Genomic DNA, 8,736 nt, shown 5'->3' with positions numbered 1-8,736 from the left:
ACAGCCAACATCATACTCAACGGACAAAAACTGAAACCCATCCCTCTCAGAACAGGAACAAGACAAGGGTGCCCACTTTCACCACTCTTATTCAACATAGTACTGGAGGTTTTGGCCAGAGCAATTCGGCAGGAAAAAGAAATAAAAGGAATCCAAAGAGGCAATGAAGAAGTAAAACTCTCGCTGTTTGCAGATGACATGATCTTATATATAGAAAACCCCAAAGAATCCATAGAAAAACTATTAGAAACAATCAACAACTGAAGAAAAGTTGCAGGGTATAAAATCAACATACATAAATCAGTAGCATTTCTATATGCTAACAATGAACTAACAGAAAAAGATCTCAAGAACTCAATCCCATTCACGATCGCAAACAAAAGAATAAAATACCTTGGGATAAATTTAACCAAGGAAGTGAAAGACCTATACAACGAAAACTACAAGACCTTCTTGAAAGAAATCGATGACGACATAAAGAGATGGAAAGATATTCCATGCACATGGATTGGAAGAATAAACATAGTTAAAATGTCCATACTACCTAAAGCAATCTACAGATTCAATGCTATCCCAATCAGAATTCCAACATCATTCTTTACAGAAATTGAACAAAGAATCCTAAAATTCATATGGGGCAACAAAAGACCCCGAATTGCTAAAGCAATCCTGAGAAAGAAGAACAAAGCTGGAGGCATCACAATCCCTGACTTCAAAACATACTACAAAGCTACAGTAATCAAAACAGCATGGTACTGGTACAAAAACAGATGCACAGATCGATGGAACAGAATTGAAAGCCCAGAAATAAAACCACACATCTATGGACAGCTAATCTTTGACGAAGGAGCTGAAGGCCTACAATGGAGGAAAGAAAGTCTCTTCAACAAATGGTGCTGGGAAAACTGGACAGCCACATGTAAAAGAATGAAAATCGACCATTCTTTTTCACCATTTACTAAAATAAACTCAAAATGGATCAAAGACCTAAAGATTAGTCCTGAAACAATAAGTCTTCTAGAAGAGAATATTGGCAGTACACTCTTTGACATCAGCTTCAAAAGAATCTTTTCGGACACCATAACCCCTCACATGAGGGAAACAATAGAAAGAATAAACAAATGGGACTTCATCAGACTAAAGAGCTTCTTCAAGGCAAGGGAAAACAGGATTGAAACAAAAAAACAGCCCACTAATTGGGAAAAAATATTCACAAGTTATTTATCCGACAAAGGGTTAATCTCCATAATATACAAAGAACTCACACAACTCAACAATAAAAAATCAAACAACCCAATCACAAAATGGGCAGGGGACATGAACAGACATTTCTCCAAAGAAGATATACGGATGGCAAATAGACACATGAGAAGATGCTCATCATCACTAATCATCAGGGAAATGCAAATCAAAACTACACTAAGATATCACCTTACACCTGTTAGAAAGGCAAAAATATCCAAAACCAAGAGTGACAAATGTTGGAGAGGCTGTGAAGAAAAGGGAACCCTCATACACTGTTGGTGGGAATGCAAACTGGTGCAGCCACTATTGAAAACAGTATGGAGATTCCTCAAAAAGTTAAGAATAGAAATACCTTATGACCCAGCCATCCCACTACTGGGTATCTATCCCAAGAACCTGAAATCAGCAATTCCAAAAGTTCCATGAGCCCCTATGTTCATTGTAGCATTATTCACAATAGCCAAGTCATGGAACCAACCTAAGTGCCCAGCAACTGATGATTGGATAAAGAAGATGTGGTATATATATACAATGGAATACTAGTCACCCATAAAAAAGGACAAAGTCGTCCCATTCACAACAACATGGATAGACCTTGAGGGTATTATGTTGAGTGAAATAAGCCAGACAGAGAAAGATGAACTCTGTATGACTCCACTCATAGGTGGTAGTTAACATATGGACAAAGAGAACTGATTGGTGGTTGCCAGGGGAAAGGGGGGTGGGGGGAGGGCACTAGGGGTGAAGTGGTGTACCTACAACATGACTAATAATGATGTACAACTGCAATTTCACAAGGATGTTAACTTTCATAACCTTAATGAAAAAAAAAAATTTAAGACATGCCAAATCAGGGTCACAAGAGTCATGGAATATTTTAAATGTCTACATTTACATATTTTTAAATGTTTACATTTACCAAATTAATGCATTTAACACACATTAAAAAACAGAGCAGTGTAAAGAAGAAGAGAGACCTGGACGACCAAAGTCTGCACACTACTGCCTCCTGGCATCTAGTGCCCATGATCACCATCACCACCAGGCTCCATCACCACCAGGCCCAAGAGAAAGGCTGAAGGGCATGCTAAAGGAGATAAAGCCAAGGTGAACGACAACCACAGAGCTGATCTGCGAGGTTATCTGCTGAACCTGCTCCTCCAAAGCAAGAGCCCAAGACTAAAAAGGCCCCTGCAAAGAAAGGAGAGACGGGACCCAAAGAAAACAAGGGGAAAGCCAATGCTGACAAGGATGGGAATAACTCTGCAGAAGATGGAGATGCCAAAACACACAGGCACAGAAAAAAAATTTTTTTAATTGTGGCAAAATACACACAAAATTTACCATCTTAACCATTTTTAAATGTACAGTTCAATAGTGTTAAGTACATTCACAATGTTGTGCAACAGATCTCCAGAATTCTTTTCATCTTGTAAAACTGAAACTTTATAGGCATTAAACAACTCCCCATTTCCCCCTCCTCCCAGCCCTTGGCAGCCCCCCTTCTACTTTCTGTCTCTATGAATTTGACTACCCTAGGTACTGCATATAAATGGAATTATATAATATTTATCTTTTTGTTACTGGCTTATTTCAATTAGCATGTCTTCCAGATTCATTCACATTGCATAGTATCCATCAGAATTGCCTTCCTTTTTAAGGCCGAATAACATTCATTGTGTGTATATACCACATTTTGTTTATCCACTCAGCGATTGATGGACACTTGTGTGGCTTCCACCTCTTGGCTATTGCAAATAATGCTGCTGTGAGTGTACAAATATCTGAGACTCTTCTTTCAATTCTTTGGGATATGTATTCAGAAGTGGAATTGCTGGATCAGAAGGTAATTCTGTTTTCAAATTTTTGAGCAGCCTGCATACTGTTTTCCATAAGGGTTGCACCAGTTCACATTCTCACCAACAGTGCCTGAGGGTTTCACGATCTCCCCGTCCTCACTAACACTTATTTTCTGTTTTTTTGATAGACATCCCAATAGGTGTGCAGTGGTATTTCATTGTGGGTTTGATTTGCATTTCTCTGATGATTAATGATATTGGGCATCTTTTTACACTGGTTGGCCATTTGTGTATCGTTGGAGAAATATCTATTCAAGGCTTTTGCCCATTTTTTTCCCCTTTTTGAGAGTGCTCTATTTGACTGGAATGAAATGGTATTATGTAAAACCACTGATACAAAGATAAGGCATTATTATGACTATAAACAAGATAAAAAAGGCTTGAAAATTCTCCCTGAGTGTCACAGCTCATTTGCTGTAATCTAGTTTCTTGGTAGATTAAAGGTGTAAAGGTATTTTCTTTCTTTCTCCTTTTTTTGGCACCTGAGCTGACACCTGTTCCCAATCTTTTCTTCTTCTTCTTCTTCTTCTTCTCCCCAAAGCCTCCAAGTACATGGTTGTATATTCTACTTGTAGGTGCTTCTGGTTCTGCCGTGGGGGACGCCGCCTCAGCATGGCTTGATGAGCGGTGCCGTGTCTGCACCCAGGATCCGAACCGGTGAAACCCTGGGCCACCGAAGCAGAGTGCGCGAACTCAACCACTCGGCCACGGGGCCGGCCCCAGTATTTTCCACTGAAGACACAGGAAGCTCTGATTAGCCTTTTTCTTCTTAGTCATTTTGGAAAGAGTGGGAGAAGGGACTATTTTGCTTATCAGGGTCCTCAACTCCTACAAAGATACAACAAGGGATGAACAACAGTAATTTACTATTCAGAAGGATGTGGGGTGTATTTGGAATAAAAATACAATGGAAAAAAATAATTGTTTCTTTGTGTGATTTTGCTGACTCCAAAACCCTTTCAGTTTTGGACGGATTCGCTGTCCAGGAGGAAATCTAAGGTAAGTCATTAAGATCTCACAGATCTTCCCTGGTTGACCACAATCTGCTCATCTAATCATATTTGACAATAAACTTAATTATCCAAGAAATTTTATTGACATTTTCTATCTCTGCCTCCTTTAGATGAGTGTCATTTTAAACTATGATACACGGAGAACAGTCAAGAATTGCATCTTGCATTTGATTTAAGAAGCTACATTTAAAAATTAAAACTTGCGTTTATATAATTATCATGATCAGGGAAATTAGAAACCAACCAGAGAGAAATTTATAAAAACATATTTCAGGAAAGGACTTAAAGTTAGATGCCCCTGCCAACTTCTTTGTAAACTGGAGAACATACAATTACTTAAAGAAGAATTAAGTTTTCCTAATTGCACTCTAGATTATGTCAAGATAAAACATTTGGAAATCTTAAGATTTTTACCTCCTCAAATTTTAGATGGACTGCTCTCCAGAATGATTTTTCTAATCAACATTATATGAAATCCTCTAGCTGATAAAAGGCCAAGCATTTACTTCTTCTCAAGCATTGAATGAATTTTTATCTATGAACACAGATGGTATTCTAGTTTTTACCATACTGAGCAGGAAGGAATAATTAATTTTCCTTATCCATGCCCTTTCTGCTTCCTGGTCTCTCCTCTCCTTCACAGCCACATTCTAAATGGCATTGTCCAGGGTCACTGCCCCATTTCCTCCCCTCTCAGTCTCTCCTCAGTTCACTCCAGTCCAGCATCCATCCCCAATTCTCCCCCGAAACTGCATTTATCAAGGTCACCCATGACCTCCATGCTGACAATTCCAATAGATGACGTGACGGTTAATTTTATGTGTCAATTTGACTGGGCTAAGGGATGCCCAGATAAAACAGGTGAAACAGATATAGCAGGTAAAACATTACTTCTGGGTGTGTCTGTGAGGATGTTTCTGGAAGAGATTAGCATTTGATTCAGTAGACTGAATAAAGAAGACCACCCTCAACAATGTGGGTGGGCATCATGCAATCCACTCAGGGCCCAAATGGAACAAAAATGCAAAGGAAGGGCAAATTCTCTCTCTCTCTTCTTGAGCTGGGACATCCACCTTTCCTGCCCTTGGACATCAGAGCTCCTGGTTCTCAGGGCTTCAAACTCCAGGACTTACACCAGGAGCCCCCTGATTGTCAGGCCTTTGAACTCAAACTGAATTATACCAGTGACTTTCCTGGTTCTCCAGCTTGCAGATGGTAGATCGTAGGATTTCTTGGCCTCCATAACTGTGTGAGCCAATTCCAATAATAAATCTTCTCTTGCATATATGTCCGTACATCCTATTGGTTCTGTCTCTCAGAACCCTGATTGATATAGATACTTGTCAGTCTCCATTTTAGTTTCTGAGAGCCTGTCTACCTAATATTGAGCATGCGAAGGGGAGTAAGAATACAGTGGGGAGAATTACATAAAACTCCTCTGCTCAAACCCTCCATTGGCTCTCCAGCTCACTCACAATAAAAGTTAACGTCCTCACAGTGGCCTACAAGGCTCTAAAAATTTGCCCCCTGTTGGGAGGCAATTCTCCATGAATTTCTTGCATTTCTGCACTTCTTGGAGCAGAGGTAGTGGCTGCCTTTGTTTGGACTCTCTTTTCAAGGATGTTTATATAACACACAGGCTCAAAGACAGGATCTCCGTCTGGGGCAGGGGACAGGTTCGTTTACTGTCCGGTGTCGTAATGTCTCCCACTGAGTCAAAGGTCAGGCAGGTTTGCTTGCTGTCCATTATGCAAGATTTGGGTTCCCTAAGTTCTGGGTTCCTCACCTGTGATGCAAACCCACTCTATGGGCAGCATCCACCTGGACTGCTCTGCATCGCCCCCAAAGGACTTGAGGGAGCCAAATGGAAAAGATACAAACATGAACCTCATGCTACTTGCTATGCTTAAGGTAATAAAATTCTTTATCTCTGCCCCAGGAGTCTCGTGTCTCTGCCAGTATTGTGCCAGGCTAAACCATTAGCTGGCAAGTGACATAAAGTCTTGGACCTTCCCAGTTCTTATCTGCCTATCCCACACCTCTCTCATCTCATCTCCTGCTCCTCCCTCGTCACCCTGCCTGGCTACACTGGCCTCCCAGCTGTTCCTGGAACCTGCTGAGCACACACCTGCCGCAGGGGCTCTGCACATGCTCTGCTGTCAGCCTGGAACATTTCACCACCCGACATCCCTCAGGTTCTGTCCAAATGGCACCTTCACCGGCCTTCCTCAACTCCTCTATTTAAAATAGCCTTGCCACCAGTAAACAGGTGGACTTTTGCCAATCTGATAGGTGAAAATGATATCTCACTGAGTTTTAAATTTATCTTTATTTTCTATATATACTTTACAACACCTATTATATTTCTATTATTAGTTTATTATGCTTAAGAACTATTTATATTTCCTGTGACTTGTTTCGTCCTATCCTTTATCTATTTTTCTATTGTATTATTAGTCTTTTGCACATACATTTTTCACTGGCCTATGACGTGATTACACATATTTTTTCTCAACTTATCGGTCTTTTGAGTTCATAGCGTTATCATTGTTGTTTTTTTGCCATATAAAAGCTTTTAATGTTTCTGTAGTTGAATTTATCAATATTTTATGGCTTCTAGATTTTCAATCACAACCGGAAAGGTCTTGTCCGTTCCAAGATTATAAGGAATTCATCCATGCTTTCTTCTATTTTTCTAGTACCTTTACGGTGTCATTTTAAAATAGACAGACCTTTGAATCATTTGGAAGTGACTTGGTGTAGTATGTGACTTATGGATTCAACTTTTAGGGTTTTTTGACTACCAATTGCCTCAACCTTTTTATTATTTATTTATTTTAAAAACATAATTGAAACATTTATTGAAAATAGACTCTTGAAAAATTGCTTCCATGCACAACAATGCCTCTTTCACCCATTTTAGAGGTGAGTATACTGTGACCTAGGGCATTTGTCAACAATCCCAAGACTGCCCAGCTGGTAAACAGAGTTCGCAGCTCCCTTGAGAATCTGCCCTCGTGCTTCCTCTTTCCTCCTGAGGCCCCCAAGACGTCCTTGTGGTTTGGGACCCCCCCTACTTCTTGCAACCAGTCTTATAGCAGGGCCGGCAATCCAATGCATTAGCTTGCACTGGGGCAGCCCTGTGCCTCCAGGGTGCATACACTGGGGTTCCAAACCCTCTGGACACAGTTCCCCTGGTTTAGCTCAAGCTGGTGAGACGCCTTAGAACACGGCCTGACCCCGTTGTGTGTCTGGGCAGGATTCAGACTCAATGCAGAAGACCCACAGGATGAAAGGGGGGGCTTTGCCCATCCAGCCTCCTCTGAGTATAGTTGGAGGTGCCAGGTGCCACTTTAATTTTATTTCTGCATGTACGTGGGTCTATTTCTGTACTTTGTTCCATTGGTTTGTTTGGCTTTCTCTGCACTGGTACCAAACTGTTTGAATTACTGGGGATCTATAATATGTTGTAATATCTGATAGTGCTTCCCCTCTCCTTGTTCTACTTTTTTTTTTTTTTTTAATTAAAGATTTTATTTTTCCTTTTTCTCCCCAAAGCCCCCCGGTACACAGTTGTATATTCTTCGCTGTGGGTCCCTCCAGCTGTGGCATGCGGGACGCCGCCTCAGCGTGGCCCGATGAGCAGTGCCATGTCCGCGCCCAGGATTCGAACCAACGAAACACTGGGCCGCCTGCAGCGGAGCGCGCGAACTCAATCACTCGGCCACGGGGCCAGCCCCGTCCTTGTTCTACTTTTTCAGAGCCTGTTTCCTGACTAGTCTTGTTTATTTTTCCATTTGAATTTTAGGAACAAACAGGGTAGTTTAAAAAGCACACGCATAACCTATTAATCCTATTAGTACTTGTATACGAATTATGTTAAATTTATAATCTTACTTAAGGAGAATTGAGATCTTTATGATATTGAATCTTCCTATCCAAAAACATCATTCATCCTTCCACCATTTGACTCATTTTTCTTATCTGTAAAATGGGAGTCATAATACCAATCTCATAGGGCTGTCCTCAGAATTTAACGAGAAAGCGTGAAGGACAGCATAGTAGGAGCCAAGGAGTTGCTTGGCTGCTTCCTAGCGTCTGAACTGGGGCTTCCTTCCTAGATAATCCTGAACTTCGTTCTTTCATTTGTAAGCTGGGGATGGTTATAACAGTATCTGCTTCACAGGACTGTAATGACGGTCAAAGGAGATGAGACATGCAAAGTACCGCGCCCTGCCTGGAGCATAAGTGCCCAACGACTATCAGCTGTTCTAAAAAACGGGCTATCACAGGGAAACGTGACTTAAAGCAAAAGCCTGCTGGGATCCACCTTAGGTCGAGGGCTCTCAGGTCAACTCTTTTTTCCGAGAGCCCACTCACCGTCACTCGCCACTTCTGATTTTCCCCGTGCCCCCGGGTAGACAGTCGCATCGGAAGCCGCGATCGCTAGCGCCCAGACCCACCGCGGGACTCCAGGAGGTCGCCCCCACCCCCGGGCCGCGGCGCTGCCACGTCTCGCGCGCCCAGTTCGCCGTACGGAAGGAGGCGGGGCCGAGTCGGGCCCGTCCCCGAGCGCGCTGCATCACGCCTGAGGCCCGCCCCTCCGCGGCCCGCGTCGC

The 8,736-nt window shown here is 42.0% G+C and overlaps 1 long non-coding RNA gene across 1 annotated transcript; it reads right to left on the bottom strand.

Moving 5' to 3' along the window:
- Positions 1–2,540: 2,540 nt before the first annotated feature.
- LOC138916202 (uncharacterized) lies at positions 2,541–8,724 on the bottom strand. Its single transcript, XR_011423117.1, has 2 exons — positions 8,498–8,724; positions 2,541–3,932 (listed from the first exon to the last, which is right to left on the bottom strand). It is a non-coding gene; the product is annotated as an uncharacterized lncRNA (long non-coding RNA).
- Between the last annotated feature and the right edge of the window lie 12 nt (positions 8,725–8,736).

Source organism: Equus caballus, chromosome 1 (genome assembly GCF_041296265.1).
Source record: "Equus caballus isolate H_3958 breed thoroughbred chromosome 1, TB-T2T, whole genome shotgun sequence".
NCBI lineage: Eukaryota > Metazoa > Chordata > Mammalia > Perissodactyla > Equidae > Equus > Equus caballus.
This window is presented reverse-complemented; position numbering and strand designations above follow the sequence as displayed.